This window comes from Ricinus communis, chromosome 6 (genome assembly GCF_019578655.1).
Source record: "Ricinus communis isolate WT05 ecotype wild-type chromosome 6, ASM1957865v1, whole genome shotgun sequence".
NCBI lineage: Eukaryota > Viridiplantae > Streptophyta > Magnoliopsida > Malpighiales > Euphorbiaceae > Ricinus > Ricinus communis.
Genome location: NC_063261.1, coordinates 12,427,885 through 12,443,980, shown reverse-complemented (window position 1 = coordinate 12,443,980; position 16,096 = coordinate 12,427,885).

Here is a 16,096-nt window from a genome sequence, read left to right as displayed (position 1 = left end):
AAAAGCTTTGCATCCAAAGACCCTTAAGTGACCGTAAGAAACATCTTTGCCACTCCAAACCCTGTCAGGTACATCAAAAGACAAAGGAACACAAGGAGTTAGATTAATAACATGTACCATTTGTATTCAAAGCTTCTCCCAGAATGAACTTGGCGTACCGCATGTGACAACAAACATCTGACACGCTCCATCAAAATTCTGTTCATCTGCTCTGCTAATCCGTTCAACTGTGGTGTCTTGGGAGGACTCTTTTGATGTCGAATACCATGATCTCTACAATAAGCATCAAATGGGCCAATGTATTCACCTCCATTATCTATCTGAATACACTTAAGCTTCTTTCCAGTCTGTCTCTCAACCGAGGCATGAAACTGCTTAAACACTTCAAATACTTGATCTTTAGATTTCAAGGTATAAACCCATACCTTTCTGGAGTGATCATCAATGAATGTCACAAAGTAGGAGCAACCACCAAGTGTCCTAGTCTTCATAGGACCACAAACATCAGAGTGCACCAGATCAAGTATACTCTCCTTCCTGGAAGGAGGATGGCTCTTAAAGGAAACCACAATTACATTTACACCAAACGGTGAGAACACTTCTTTAGATGAATATCATGCACACCCGGTAACACATTTCTCTTTAACAAAAGAGACATCCCCTTTTCACTCATGTGACCAAGTCTCTTATGCCATAAATCAGTCATGTCAGTATTCACCACAGCATTGACCCTATCCTTGAAGATCTTCGGATGTGTCATGTACAACTTTGAGCATCTTTTACCTCTAGCCACGATCAAAGAACCACGAGTGAGTTTCCATATTCCATTACCAAAGTTGTTGCTGTAACCATCATTCAAACAAGTTTAACCCAATACAGAAGAACCAGGCTCTGATACCAATTTGATGGGAAAAACAGCCACAAACGGTAAACAAATAAATGCGGAATTAATCTCCGTTTGTCTAAACTTTCCCAACTTGAATGAACCCCTGAGGATGCAAACAAATAGGGTGTTCTTAATGCAATTAGAACACACACAATACCACTGCTATGCACCAAGATATTGAGCTAAAACAGTAAGCACACGACAACACAAAGACACCGAAATTTTAGCGTGGAAAACCTATAAACTAGGGAAAAACCACGGGACCATTTTGGCCGCTTAAATCCACTATCATCATCAAAGTTGCAATACAAAGTCTTCTCTAGATAATACTAGAGGCATACAAAATCATCATATCCTTGGAAGTAAGCACATCAAGGTGTATGGAATCAAAATAGAGCCAAGATAAGAAATATATCACCAGAAAATTAGCTACTGTCCAGACCAACGAAACCCGACTATTGGAGAAGAAAATGGTTTGCACTTTGTGAAGCCAGTATCATTAAACAAATCAGGAGTGTACTTCCTTTGAGATAAATTGATCCCCTTAGAAGACCTAGCAATCTCGAGGCCTAAAGAGTACTTGAGATTACCAAGAGCTTTAATCTTGAATTGCTTATGTAAAAAAAAGGCTTTAATGGAAGAAATTTCATCAAGATCATTACTGGCTATCATAATATCATCAATATAAATTAGAAGAGCTAGAAATTGAGAACCTTGTATTTTGAGAAAAAGAGAAGGATCAGATTTAACCACATGGAATCCTAGAGTGAAGAAGGCAGCATTGAGCTTGTGATTCCTTTGTCTACTAGCCTGTTTAAGGCCATAAAAAAGTGACTTAGTTAACCAACAAACTTGATTAGGTAAGCAAGAAAGACCAGGAGGAGGCTTCATCTACACTTCTTCATTGAGGTCATCTTATCAATCTGATGAAGGTGCCAGCCTTTAATAACAAAAATAGCCAAGAAGGTTCTAACAGTAGTTAGCTTAGCTAAGGGTGAGAAAGTATCAAGATAATCAGACAAGGTTCTAACAGTAGTTAGCTTAGCTACGGGTGAGAAAGTATCAAGATAATCAGTGCCAGCTTGCTGAGTGAGTCCTTTAGCCACAAGCCTGGCTTTGTACCTTTCAACAGATCCATCTTGATTGTATTTCACCCTGAAAACCCACTTACACCCAATGGGTTGCTTGTTAGCAGGTAAAGTAGTTAACTCCAAAGTGTTATTATGTTGAAGAGCCTGCAGTTCTGCTGTCATAGCTTCTTGCCAGCACGAAAACTTCATTACTTCAGGATAAGACTTTGGTTCAGGAGTAGCAGCAATATTGACAGCAACAGATTTAAATGCAGGAGAAAAATGATCACAAGAATAGATAGAAGCTAGAGTGTGAGGACTAGTAATTGCAATAGGCAAGTGACAAACATAGTCCTTAAGATGTGAAGATAAATGCCTTTCTCTAGTAGATTTCCATGGCAATATGGCTGGATTTGTAATGTAGATGGTTGAGATGGTGTTTGAGGTATTGGTAAAGATGGTGTTTGAGGTGAGGATTGAGGTGATGGATGAGATGGTGGTGAAGATGGCAAGTGAGGTAATGGTGAAGGTGATTGTTAAGATGAGGAAGAAAGTGGTGCTGGTAAAGAAAGTGATGCTGGTAAAGATTGTTCTATAAAGGAAGGGGTAGGAGGATCAAAAAATGCAGGAAGCGTTGGTAATGGGTAAGAAAAACAAAAGGATGAGATGAATAAGGAAAACAATGTTCATAAAAGATAACATCCTTAGATATTGAAATTTATTTATTGTGCAAATCATAAATTAGTGCCTGATGAATAGCCCAAGAAAATGCATCTTATAGATCTAGGAGGAGAGAATTTAGATCTATTATGAGAAAGAGTGGATGCAAAGCATAAACAGCCAAAAAATTTGAGATCATCAAAGGGAGGGACAGTTTGAAAGAGTAATTCATGAGGAGCTTTATTGTGAAGAAGAGGGGAAAGCAATATGTTAATCAAGTAAGCAACATGACTAAAAGATTCTGCACAAAAGTTTAAAGGAAGATGAGCCTCAAATAAAAGAGCACAAGCAAGAGAAATAGTGCCCAAAGTAAAAGGTCCAATTTGTACAACTTTAAAAGCTAAGAATACCAAGAGATAAAAGTCAAAACACTAAGAGATAAAAGTTATGACACCAAAATGTAAAAAGTAAGAAACCAATATTATTTTAAATTATAGGAGATGGCATACACGCAGAATATTTAAGATACTAAGATAGAGAGAATCTGACACTATTAAAAAATTAGGACACTACAATTGCTAATAATGTTTGAAAATTTCATTACTAATAATCACAATAAATTCTATAGTTAAAACTTTTCAATCCATTTTGTGTCATTTCTATATAATTTATCTTTACTTATATTTTATATCAAATAAAATAGTTCTAGTTTAAAAAAAATTAACAAAGTCTTGATTATTTTCTTAACGATTCATTTAAAATTTTATTGTTAAAGAGTCATTAGAAAAATAATTAAGACCTTGTTAATTTTCATTAAATTAGTATTTAGTTATTTAGCATAACTAACGAAAAAAAATAGAAATAATACATAAAAAAACTTAGAACTATTATTAATCATTAAGTTTATTTTGAATATTATAATAAATTTTTTCATTATTATTAGTAATTACGTTATCCAAACTTCACTTCGATATTGTCAGATTAGCTCTATCTCACTGGCTAAATATTATACATTGGTGTTATATTGACTACTATAATCTTAGTATCTTAACTTATATACTTTGATATTTTAATATGTTTTAGTAATATCTTGTAAATTATAATCTTAGTATCTTAACTTATATACTTTGATATTTTAATATGTTTTAGTAATATCATGTAAATCCTACTACATGGCAGACTTTTATTGAATTTTGATAAAAGAAAAGTGTCAAAGAAAATAAATAAATAAATTTCTATTCATTTATTTTAAATTTTTACACTATATTGTCAGATTATCTCTATCTCACTGGCCTAAATGTTTTATATTAGTGTTATATTGATTACTATAATCTTAGTGTCTTAACTTATATGCTTTAGTATTTTAGTATTTTTTTTTTTAGTAATATCTTATAAATGCTACTATATGACAAGCTTTTGTTGACTTGTGATAAAAAAGAAATCAAAGAAAATAAATAAATTTCTATTCATTTATTTTAAATTTTTACACTAATAAATGTGATTTTTTAAAATTTTACTTTTATAAAGTCACTAGAGAAATAATTAAACCCTTATTAATTTCCGTTAAATTAGTATTTAATTATTTAATATAAATTATGAATAAAAAAACATAAAAATAATATATAAACTCGATTAGAAGAATTATTAACCATTAGCTTATTTTGAATAATTTAATCAAGTTTTTATTTACTATTAATAACTAAGATGTCCTAACTTTACTTTAGTAGTGCTAAATTGTCTCTTTTCGAGTATCATAAAAATTCTACATTGGTGTGATGGGTTTTTTTTTTTAATAACCAACACCAGAAAAAAACTAGCATGATTATACAACTAACCCAGGCCAACAGGCCGAAAGTCCCAACCTAAGGATGAGTTTGGCATTGTCTTTTGGAAAGCGCAATTTTTATTTTAATTGATTTTTTTGAGTTTTGAAAATTACTTTTGTAAAAAGCATGTGAATAAATGTTTTTCTTAAAAATAGATTTGAAAAAAATAATTATAAAAATATTAAAAATATAATATATTATTATTAAAAAAATTTCATACCTAATTTTTGAACATCCAACAGCAGTTCCAAACACACCCTAGCACACCCTAAGTATACTAATGCTATGTAGAAAAACTTGTTCAATACATCCGAAAGCAAAGAAAATCGGAAAGAGAGTCCAATATATAAAAGCCCAGAAAAACTAAAACAAATGCTTAAATACAAAAGTCATCCAAAAGACACAATATAACAAACCAAAACACACACAATTAGTATAAAAAAATAGAACAATACATCCGAGCAATGAAACTAGCGGTCCTCCGTTTAATGTTGGCTATTATAGTTTCGGTGTCTTAATTTATTCTTTTAGATATATAATATCTCTCCTAATGTTTTATGAATCTTATTATATGATATGTTTTTATTGACTTTTGATAAAAAGAAAAGTAAAAAACAAATACATAAATTCCTATTTATTTATTTTTATGTTGTTACACTAGAATAAATACAATCCTTAAGATTTTGTTATTAAAGAGTCATTAGAAAATTAATTAAGACATTGTTAAACTATTAATTTAGTATTTAACTATTTAGCATGAATTATGAATAAAAATATATACATACATAAAACTTATTAGAAAAATTATTAGCCATTATATTTATTTTGGTTATTATAATCAAATTTTCATTATTATAAGTAATTCTGGTGTTTAGACTTTACTCCAGCGATGTCAGATTGTCGCTATCTTATTGTCTGGGATATTCTACAATAGTATCACATTGACTACTATAGTCTATGTATCTTAACTCATATGTTTTAGTGTTTTAGTATTTCTTTAATAACGTCTTGTAAATCTTATTACATTACATGTTTTAATGCTTCTCATAAAAAAAAGTCAAAGTAAATGCATAATATCTTATTTATTTAATTTTTACACTAAAATAATCCAAGTTTTGAAATTTTAGTGTTAAAAAGTAATTAAGAAATAATTAAGACCTTATTAATTTACATTAAATTAGCATTTAATTATTTAGCATGGACTATGAATAAAAATATAGAAATAATAGTAAAAATAAATTAAAAAAAATTATTAGTCATTAAGTTTGTTTTGGATATATAATTAAATTTTTATTATTATTAATAACTTCAGTATCCTCACTTCAGTAGTATCATATTGCTTTTATTTCAGTATCCTAAATATTTTACATTGGTGCCATATTGACTACTATAGTATTAGATTCTTAGCTTATATACTTTGATGTTTTAGTATTTCATAGTAATATTTTGTAAATTTTATTACATGTCATGCTTTTATTAGCTTTTGATAAGAAAATTCAAAGAAAATGCATAACGCTCTTTTTATTTATTTATTAATATTTACACTAGAAAATGCTATTTTTAGAATTTTATAGTTAAATATTTATTAAAAAAATAATTAAGACCTTGTTAATTTTTATTAAATTATTTAGTATTAACTATAAATAAAAGATTTAGAAATAACATACGAAATAGATTAGAGAAATTCTTCCTTTAAGCTTATTTTGGGTATTATAATCAAATTTTCATTACTAATAGTAACTCAAATGTCATAACTTCAATTCAATAGTCAAATTCCATCTATCTCAGTATCTTAAATATTTTATGTTGGTATTATGTTGACTACTACAGTTTCAGTGTCTTAGCTTATATGCTTTAATATTTTAGTATTTTTTTATTGTCTTATACATCCTATTACATAACATGTTTTTACTGGCTTTTAATAGAAAGACATCAAAGAAAATACATAACTTCCTATTTATTTATTTAGTAATTTTTACACTAGAATAAATGTAATTTTTTAAATTTTATTGTTAAAAAGTCATTAGAAAAATAATTAAGACCTTGTTAATTTCTATTACATTAGTCTTTAATTATTTAGCATGAACTATGAATAAAAATGATAGAAATAACACATAAAATATATTCAAAAAATCATTATTCATTAAGCTTATTTTGAGTATTATAATAAAGTTTTACTATTATTATAACTATGATTTCCTGGCTTCACTTTACTAGCATTAGATTTCTTCCATCTCACTATCCTAAGTATTTTATATTGGTGTCCTGTTGACTACTATAATCTTGGTGTCTTAACTTATATACTTTGGTGCTTTAACATTCCTTTAGTAATGTTTCATAAATCTTATTACATGACATGCTTTTGCTAGCTTTTGATAAGAAAAAAAAAAAAAAGCATAAATTAATGTTTATTTATTTTTAAATTTTTACACTAGAATAAATATAATTTTTTAAAAAAATATTAAAGAGTCATTAGAAAAATAATTAAAACCTTGTTAATTTCTATTAATTTAGTATTTAATTATTTAGCATTAATTATGAATAAAATATTTAGAAATAATGCATAAAATATATTCAAAACATTATTAGTTATTAAGCTTATTTTGGAAACTATAATCAATTTTTTTATTATTAGTAGTAACTCTGGAGTCCTGACTTCACTTCAGTAGTGTCAGATTTCTTTAATCTCAATGTCCTAAATATTTTACATTGGTTCATATTAACTACTATAGCCTCGATGTCTTAACTTATATGTTTGGTATTTTAGTATTCTTTAGTAATGTTGATATGAATCAAGGCTGCCGTGAGATTACATTGCAAAGCCATGAACCAAAAGGTCCAAAATGGAAATGCAACTCATGCATGAAAACAAGAGTCCAACCTTATAATGAAGCATTAAGTCCATTTTTAAGAATAAAAGCCATTCGGCTATGATTAGGCCTTTGGGCTTAATTCATATTTATATGGATTCTTATCTTTTGGGTTTTAGCTTAAGTAATTATTTTGATTTATTTTTATTTAATTAAGGATTATTTTATTAGGTGTGAGTTATATGTGTGTTGTGTGGAGTTACAAATGAGTGCACATGTTTAGTTGTCATCTGGGAGTTACAAAATGAGGGCTATCAATGTAAAAAACAACCACTTTTAATGAGTTTTAAGGAGAATTAAAGGGAAAATGTGGGAAAGCTCAAAAGACATCTATTTAGGTTTCTTTGTCTTGTTTTCGCTATAAATATCAAAGCCAAATTCATTTGAAAAGGATAGAATTTTGAATGATAATCTTTGTTTGCTCTTTGTGAGTGTTTTTGCTTAAGTTCTTGCATGAACTTTGAACTTATCAAACTATTTTAATTTGTGGCGTTCTCTAACCAAAATCTTGTGTTTGATTCATAATTTATCAAATCATACTTGGTTTGTGGCGTTTGGAGTTGAATTCAAGTGCTAGTTTCATTGTTGGAACTAGTTTTTCCTAACTTCACTTGAGGAGATCCTTGGGTTTTGGAATCATCTTGAATGGAGGGTGTTTTCTTGCATTCCATATGTATCATAACTCATTAGTTATTGGGGTGTATGGTTGCTAAGATGATGATTTCCTATCATATGATCATCATCTTAGCAACCATACACCCCAATAACTAATGAGTTATGATACATATGGAATGCAAGAAAACACCCTCCATTCAAGATGATTCCAAAATCCAAGGATCTCCTCAAGTTAGGAAAAACTAGTTCCAATAATGAAACTAGCACTTGAATTCAACTCCAAACGCCAGAAACCAAGTATGATTTGATAAATTATGAATCAAACATAAGATTTTGGTTAGAAAACGCCACAAACTAAAAATAGTTTGATAAGTTCAAAGTTCATGCAAGAACTTAAGCAAAAACACTCACAAAGAGCAAACAAAGATTATCATTCAAAATTCTATCATTTACAAATGAATTTGGCTTTGATATTTATAACCAAAACAAGACAAAGAAACCTAAATAGATGTCTTTTGAGCTTTCCCACGTTATCCCTTTAATTCCCCTTAAAACTCATTAAAAATGGCTATTTTTTACATTGATGGCCCTCATTTTGTAACTCCCAAATGACAATTAAACATGTGCACTCATTTGTAACTCCACACAACACACATATAACTCACACCTAATAAAATAATCCTTAATTAAATAAAAATAAACTAAAACAATTACTTAAGCTAAAACCCAAAAGATAAGAACCCATATAAATATGAATTAAGCCCAAAGGCCTAATCATAGCCGAATGGCTTTTATTCTTCAAAATGGACTGAATGCTTCATTATAAGGTTGGACTCTTGTTTTCATGCATGAATTGCATTCCATTTGGACCTTTGGTTCATGCCTTGCAATATAATCTCATGGCGCCTTGATTCATATCATTCCCCTTTCTTGAAATAATATTCGTCCTCGAATTTTGCCCAAATATTGGGAAAGAAATAAACATATAATATCAAACGGTAATAGAATGACATCATCAACCTGCAATTCCTTCACAATAGTGATTAGAAGATCTTTAGAATAAATAATATTTTTAGTACCAATAAATCCAACATGCTCAAAAGGTTCAACGACTTCATTATTCACTAATTGAATCTTTGCTTCTTCATTAACAACAAACTCTTCATTGTTGAATTTATTTAGAGGTAGCAAATCATTGTATTCCTCGCCATCTTCAATTATCACGTCTTCAGAATCAATATTGACTTTAATAGAGCAATTTACCTCGTCTACTCCATTGATGTTAGTCTTCAATGAAGACTTAGAATCTTCTTTATCTTTGAGATGCTTAAGAAAGGTGTTAGTCTACATATTGAACTCTTCAAGCCCATGCTTAAATACTTCAAAACTGATTCTTAAAGATTTGTTCTCTTTTGACAATTCATCAATAAAAACTTGACTTGCTTGTCTATCTAACCTCTTAGGTTTAGGCTTAGAAGAATAAAAATTTTGTCTACACTCTTCATAACGATTATTTCTTTGACCACACATCTTATCATAAGATTGATAACGAAGATTTCGACATTGTCTAATGAACTCAGCTTCATAGAACATTCTTTTTGTTACGTCTAAGGATGAAATAAAGATGAAAATAAAGAACCACAAAGACGTTTGAAGGAAAGAACAAAAGATATGATACGGAATTTGAAGGAAAAGAAAAAAAAACTACATAAAGAGATTAACAAGGAGGGAAAAATAAAAATTTATTTAGTGAACACAAAGGTGTAAACTTTAAAACAAAGAGTAATTAGAAGGACAAAATTGAAACAAGAAGAATTCGGGACAAAAAAAAAGTAGAGAAGATGAGAAACTTTAATAACACAAAAAATACAAAGATAAGCAAACCTCAACTTGAAGCAAGCTCGATCTAGAATGATAGGAAATCATCATCTTAGCAACCATACACCCCAATAACTAATGAGTTATGATACATATGGAATGCAAGAAAACACCCTCCATTCAAGATTATTCCAAAACCCAAAGATCTCCTCAAGTAAAGTTAGGAAAAACTAGTTCCAACAATGAAACTAGCACTTAAATTCAACTCCAAACGCCACAAACCAAGTATGATTTGATAAGTTATGAATCAAACACAAGATTTTGGTTAGAGAACGCCACAAACTAAAAATAGTTTGATAAGTTCAAAGTTCATGCAAGAACTTAAGCAAAAACACTCACAAAAAGCAAATAAAGATTATCATTCAAAATTCTATCCTTTACAAATGAATTTGGCTTTGATATTTATAGCCAAAACAAGACAAAGAAACCTAAACAGATGTCTTTTGAGCTTTCCCACGTTTTTCCTTTAATTCTCCTTAAAACTCATTAAAAATGGCTATTTTTTACATTGATGGCCCTCATTTTGTAACTCCCAAATGACAATTAAACATGTGCACTCATTTGTAACTCCACACAACACACATATAACTCACACCTAATAAAATAATCCTTAATTAAATAAAAATAAACTAAAACAATTACTTAAGCTAAAACCCAAAAGATAAGAACCCATATAAATATGAATTAAGCCCAAAGGCCTAATCATAGCCGAATGGCTTTTATTCTTCAAAATGGACTGAATGCTTCATTATAAGGTTGGACTCTTGTTTTCATGCATGAGCTGCATTTCCATTTTGGACCTTTTGGTTCATGCCTTTGCAATATAATCTCATGGCAGCCTTGATTCATATCATTCCCCCTTTCTTGAAATAATATTCGTCCTCGAATTTTGCCCAAATATTGGGAAAGAAATAAACATATAATATCAAACGGTAATAGAATGACATCATCAACCTGCAATTCCTTCACAATAGTGATTAGAAGATCTTTAGAATAAATAATATTTTTAGTACCAATAAATCCAACATGCTCAAAAGGTTCAACAGCTTCATTATTCACTAATTGAATCTTTGCTTCTTCATTAACAACAAACTCTTCATTGTTGAATTTATTTAGAGGTAGCAAATCATTGTATTCCTCGCCATCTTCAATTATCACGTCTCCAGAATCAATATTGACTTTAATAGAGCAATTTACCTCGTCTACTCCATTGATGTTAGTCTTCAATGAAGACTTAGAATCTTCTTTATCTTTGAGATGCTTAAGAAAGGTGTTAGTCTACATATTGAACTCTTCAAGCCCATGCTTAAATACTTCAAAACTGATTCTTAAAGATTTGTTCTCTTTTGACAATTCATCAATAAAAACTTGACTTGCTTGTCTATCTAACCTCTTAGGTTTAGGCTTAGAAGAATAAAAATTTTGTCTACACTCATCATAACGATTATTTCTTTGACCACACATCTTATCATAAGATTGATAACGAAGATTTCGACATTGTCTAATGAACTCAGCTTCATAAAACATTCTTTTTGTTACGTCTAAGGATGAAATAAAGATGAAAATAAAGAACCACAAAGACGTTTGAAGAAAAGAACAAAAGATATGATACGGAATTTGAAGGAAAAGAAAAAAAAACTACATAAAGAGATTAACAAGGAGGGAAAAATAAAAATTTATTTAGTGAACACAAAGGTGTAAACTTTAAAACAAAGAGTAATTAGAAGGACAAAATTGAAACAAGAAGAATTCGGGACAAAAAAAAAGTAGAGAAGATGAGAAACTTTAATAACACAAAAAATACAAAGATAAGCAAACCTCAACTTGAAGCAAGCTCTGATACCGAATGATAGGAAATCATCATCTTAGCAACCATACACCCCAATAACTAATGAGTTATGATACATATGGAATGCAAGAAAACACCCTCCATTCAAGATTATTCCAAAACCCAAGGATCTCCTCAAGTAAAGTTAGGAAAAACTAGTTCCAACAATGAAACTAGCACTTAAATTCAACTCCAAACGCCACAAACCAAGTATGATTTGATAAGTTATGAATCAAACACAAGATTTTGGTTAGAGAACGCCACAAACTAAAAATAGTTTGATAAGTTCAAAGTTCATGCAAGAACTTAAGCAAAAACACTCACAAAGAGCAAATAAAGATTATCATTCAAAATTCTATCCTTTACAAATGAATTTGGCTTTGATATTTATAGCCAAAACAAGACAAAGAAACCTAAACAGATGTCTTTTGAGCTTTCCTACGTTTTTCCTTTAATTCTCCTTAAAACTCATTAAAAATGGCTATTTTTTACATTGATGGCCCTCATTTTGTAACTCCCAAATGACAATTAAACATGTGCACTCATTTGTAACTCCACACAACACACATATAACTCACACCTAATAAAATAATCCTTAATTAAATAAAAATAAACTAAAACAATTACTTAAGCTAAAACCCAAAAGATAAGAACCCATATAAATATGAATTAAGCCCAAAGGCCTAATCATAGCCGAATGGCTTTTATTCTTCAAAATGGACTGAATGCTTCATTATAAGGTTGGACTCTTGTTTTCATGCATGAGCTGCATTTCCATTTTGGACCTTTTAGTTCATGCCTTTGCAATATAATCTCATGGCAGCCTTGATTCATATCATTCCCCCTTTCTTGAAATAAAATTCGTCCTCGAATTTTGCCCAAATATTGCGAAAGAAATAAACATATAATATCAAACGGTAATAGAATGACATCATCAACCTGCAATTCCTTCATAATAGTGATTAGAAGATCTTTAGAACAAATAATATTTTTAGTACCAATAAATCCAACATGCTCAAAAGGTTCAACAGCTTCATTATTCACTAATTGAATCTTTGCTTCTTCATTAACAACAAACTCTTCATTGTTGAATTTATTTAGAGGTAGCAAATCATTGTATTCCTCGCCATCTTCAATTATCACGTCTTCAGAATCAATATTGACTTTAATAGAGCAATTTACCTCGTCTACTCCATTGATGTTAGTCTTCAATGAAGACTTAGAATCTTCTTTATCTTTGAGATGCTTAAGAAAGGTGTTAGTCTACATATTGAACTCTTCAAGCCCATGCTTAAATACTTCAAAACTGATTCTTAAAGATTTGTTCTCCTTTGACAATTCATCAATAAAAACTTGACTTGCTTGTCTATCTAACCTCTTAGGTTTAGGCTTAGAAGAATAAAAATTTTATCTACACTCTTCATAACGATTATTTCTTTGACCACACATCTTATCATAAGATTGATAACGAAGATTTCGACATTGTCTAATGAACTCAGCTTCATAAAACATTCTTTTTGTTACGTCTAAGGATGAAATAAAGATGAAAATAAAGAACTACAAAGACGTTTGAAGGAAAGAACAAAAGATATGATACGGAATTTGAAGGAAAAGAAAAAAAACTACATAAAGAGATTAACAAGGAGGGAAAAATAAAAATTTATTTAGTGAACACAAAGGTGTAAACTTTAAAACAAAGAGTAATTAGAAGGACAAAATTGAAACAAGAAGAATTCGGGACAAAAAAAAGTAGAGAAGATGAGAAACTTTAATAACACAAAAAATACAAAGATAAGCAAACCTCAACTTGAAGCAAGCTCTGATACCGAATGATAGGAAATCATCATCTTAGCAACCATACACCCCAATAACTAATGAGTTATGATACATATGTAATGCAAGAAAACACCCTCCATTCAAGATTATTCCAAAACCCAAAGATCTCCTCAAGTAAAGTTAGGAAAAACTAGTTCCAACAATGAAACTAGCACTTAAATTCAACTCCAAACGCCACAAACCAAGTATGATTTGATAAGTTATGAATCAAACACAAGATTTTGGTTAGAGAACGCCACAAACTAAAAATAGTTTGATAAGTTCAAAGTTCATGCAAGAACTTAAGCAAAAACACTCACAAAGAGCAAATAAAGATTATCATTCAAAATTCTATCCTTTACAAATGAATTTGGCTTTGATATTTATAGCCAAAACAAGACAAAGAAACCTAAATAGATGTCTTTTGAGCTTTCCCACGTTTTTCCTTTAATTCTCCTTAAAACTCATTAAAAATGGCTATTTTTTACATTGATGGCCCTCATTTTGTAACTCCCAAATGACAATTAAACATGTGCACTCATTTGTAACTCCACACAACACACATATAACTCATACCTAATAAAATAATCCTTAATTAAATAAAAATAAACTAAAACAATTACGTAAGCTAAAACCCAAAAGATAAGAACCTATAAAAATATGAGTTAAGCCCAAAGGCCTAATCATAGCCGAATGGCTTTTATTCTTCAAAATGGACTGAATGCTTCATTATAAGGTTGGACTCTTGTTTTCATGCATGAGTTGCATTTTCATTTTGGACCTTTTGGTTCATACCTTTGCAATGTAATCTCATGGCAGCCTTGATTCATATCAAATGTCTTGTAAATTTTATTACATGACATGCTTCTTGTCACAACCCCATCTATAGGCCCGTGACTGACATTAGAGAATGGGTAGGCGTAAGGCCACTGAATCCCGTAGTAAGCCTGACAATTCATTAACTTAATCAAATCTCAATCCAATAGCACTGATCCACAATTACCCTTACCCGTCAGGTTCTACATATTTAGAATTTGAACTGCCAGCATGAATAGGCAAGACCGGAATTTATATGAAATTACAAAATGATAAATCTGAAATTTCTACTACGGAGATTCTAGAATTTTAAAAGTCAAACATACCAAAAATCAATTACATTAAACCCGAAGATGATGGAATCAGGTTGCTAGATGAAAAGAGCTACCGAAAAACTAACCACACTTGAAAAACAGTTAGATTGCGACTGTCAATCTCAGGAGTGAGTTAAAAATATATATCTAAAAATAATTACAAACACTTCAATAACACATTTATTTAATTTAACATAAGATATTAAGTCATGCAAAAATATACGTGTCATGCCATGCTTCTATAAAATAAACTTCACATACTACGGGACAAAGTACTTCAGTAGAACCCTAATCCCCATTACTAAACAGTCTTAGCCTTTCGGCTCTCTCGTTCCAACAGAACTGGCACCCAGAGAGCGAAGCTCGACTAGGGTCCTTAACTCCAGTCTGGTCACTTAAATTTTCAATAAAGACGGCGCCTAGAGAGCAATGCTCGACCAGGAACCTTTACTCCGACAAACTCACTTTACTCGGCCCAGAGAGTTAAAATCGACTAGGGCAAGTCCTAAATTTACCTTTTTATAATTTACCTTCTACTATGTGTCTCAGATTCATAGTGGTGCGCACTCGGTCCTGATGTAACCCATCAGGTGGCATGTTCTACTTCCGTCTCATCCCGAGTCAACAGACATTCACAATAACCATAATGTAGAAAATGATATATATATATATATATATATATATATATATATATATATATATATATATATATATAAATAGTAATTAAATTAATAATTAAAATCTTAAATTATTTAATCAGAATTGTCGTGAAAAACTTTAGCATGACACACATGTGAAGCAAGTATATGACTTTAACTTACAGTTCTGACGACCTCCTAGCTTTGCTCCAATGCCTCAGGTGGAGTGAGCCGAATTGACGGATTTATCTAATCATGGAAACAATTCGATCAGTAAATATAAAACCTTTGGCAATTAACTCTAGGCCTAGACTCCTAAAATTACTGCCTAAGAATCTCGACTCGGAAGAATTCTACCGAAAATTCGGCAGAACCTCTCCTAAATTACCGACATCTACCCCCCGTATAATGGATCCAGAACCTGCCAAAAAACGCTTCAAATATACAGTGATTAATTAACGGGAGTCGGGCCACCAAAATTGCATTAATTTTCCCAACTCTGCAACACAACACAAAACACGACTATTGGCAGACGGTCCGACAATTAATTATTTTAACTAACAATCCTCACAATATTTTTCTAATGCTCAACACAATTAAATAAACACATAATTTTATATCAACAACCTCTAAAATCTATGGGCTAGAAAAAAACCGAGATGATTGATCTCTCGGTCGACTCACCTCCAGCCGCCGGGGTCCGATCGACGATCCGAACGCGCCTACGGACTTGAAACAACACGCTGATGATGATCCCAGCACCCAATCTTCCGGTTTGGCCACGATCATCTAGAGAGATTTACGGAGGATCTCAGCCATCGATTTTCAAACAGAGTTCGATCGCCACAAAACCGGTGCCATTGGAAAGCTTGAGCTGAGA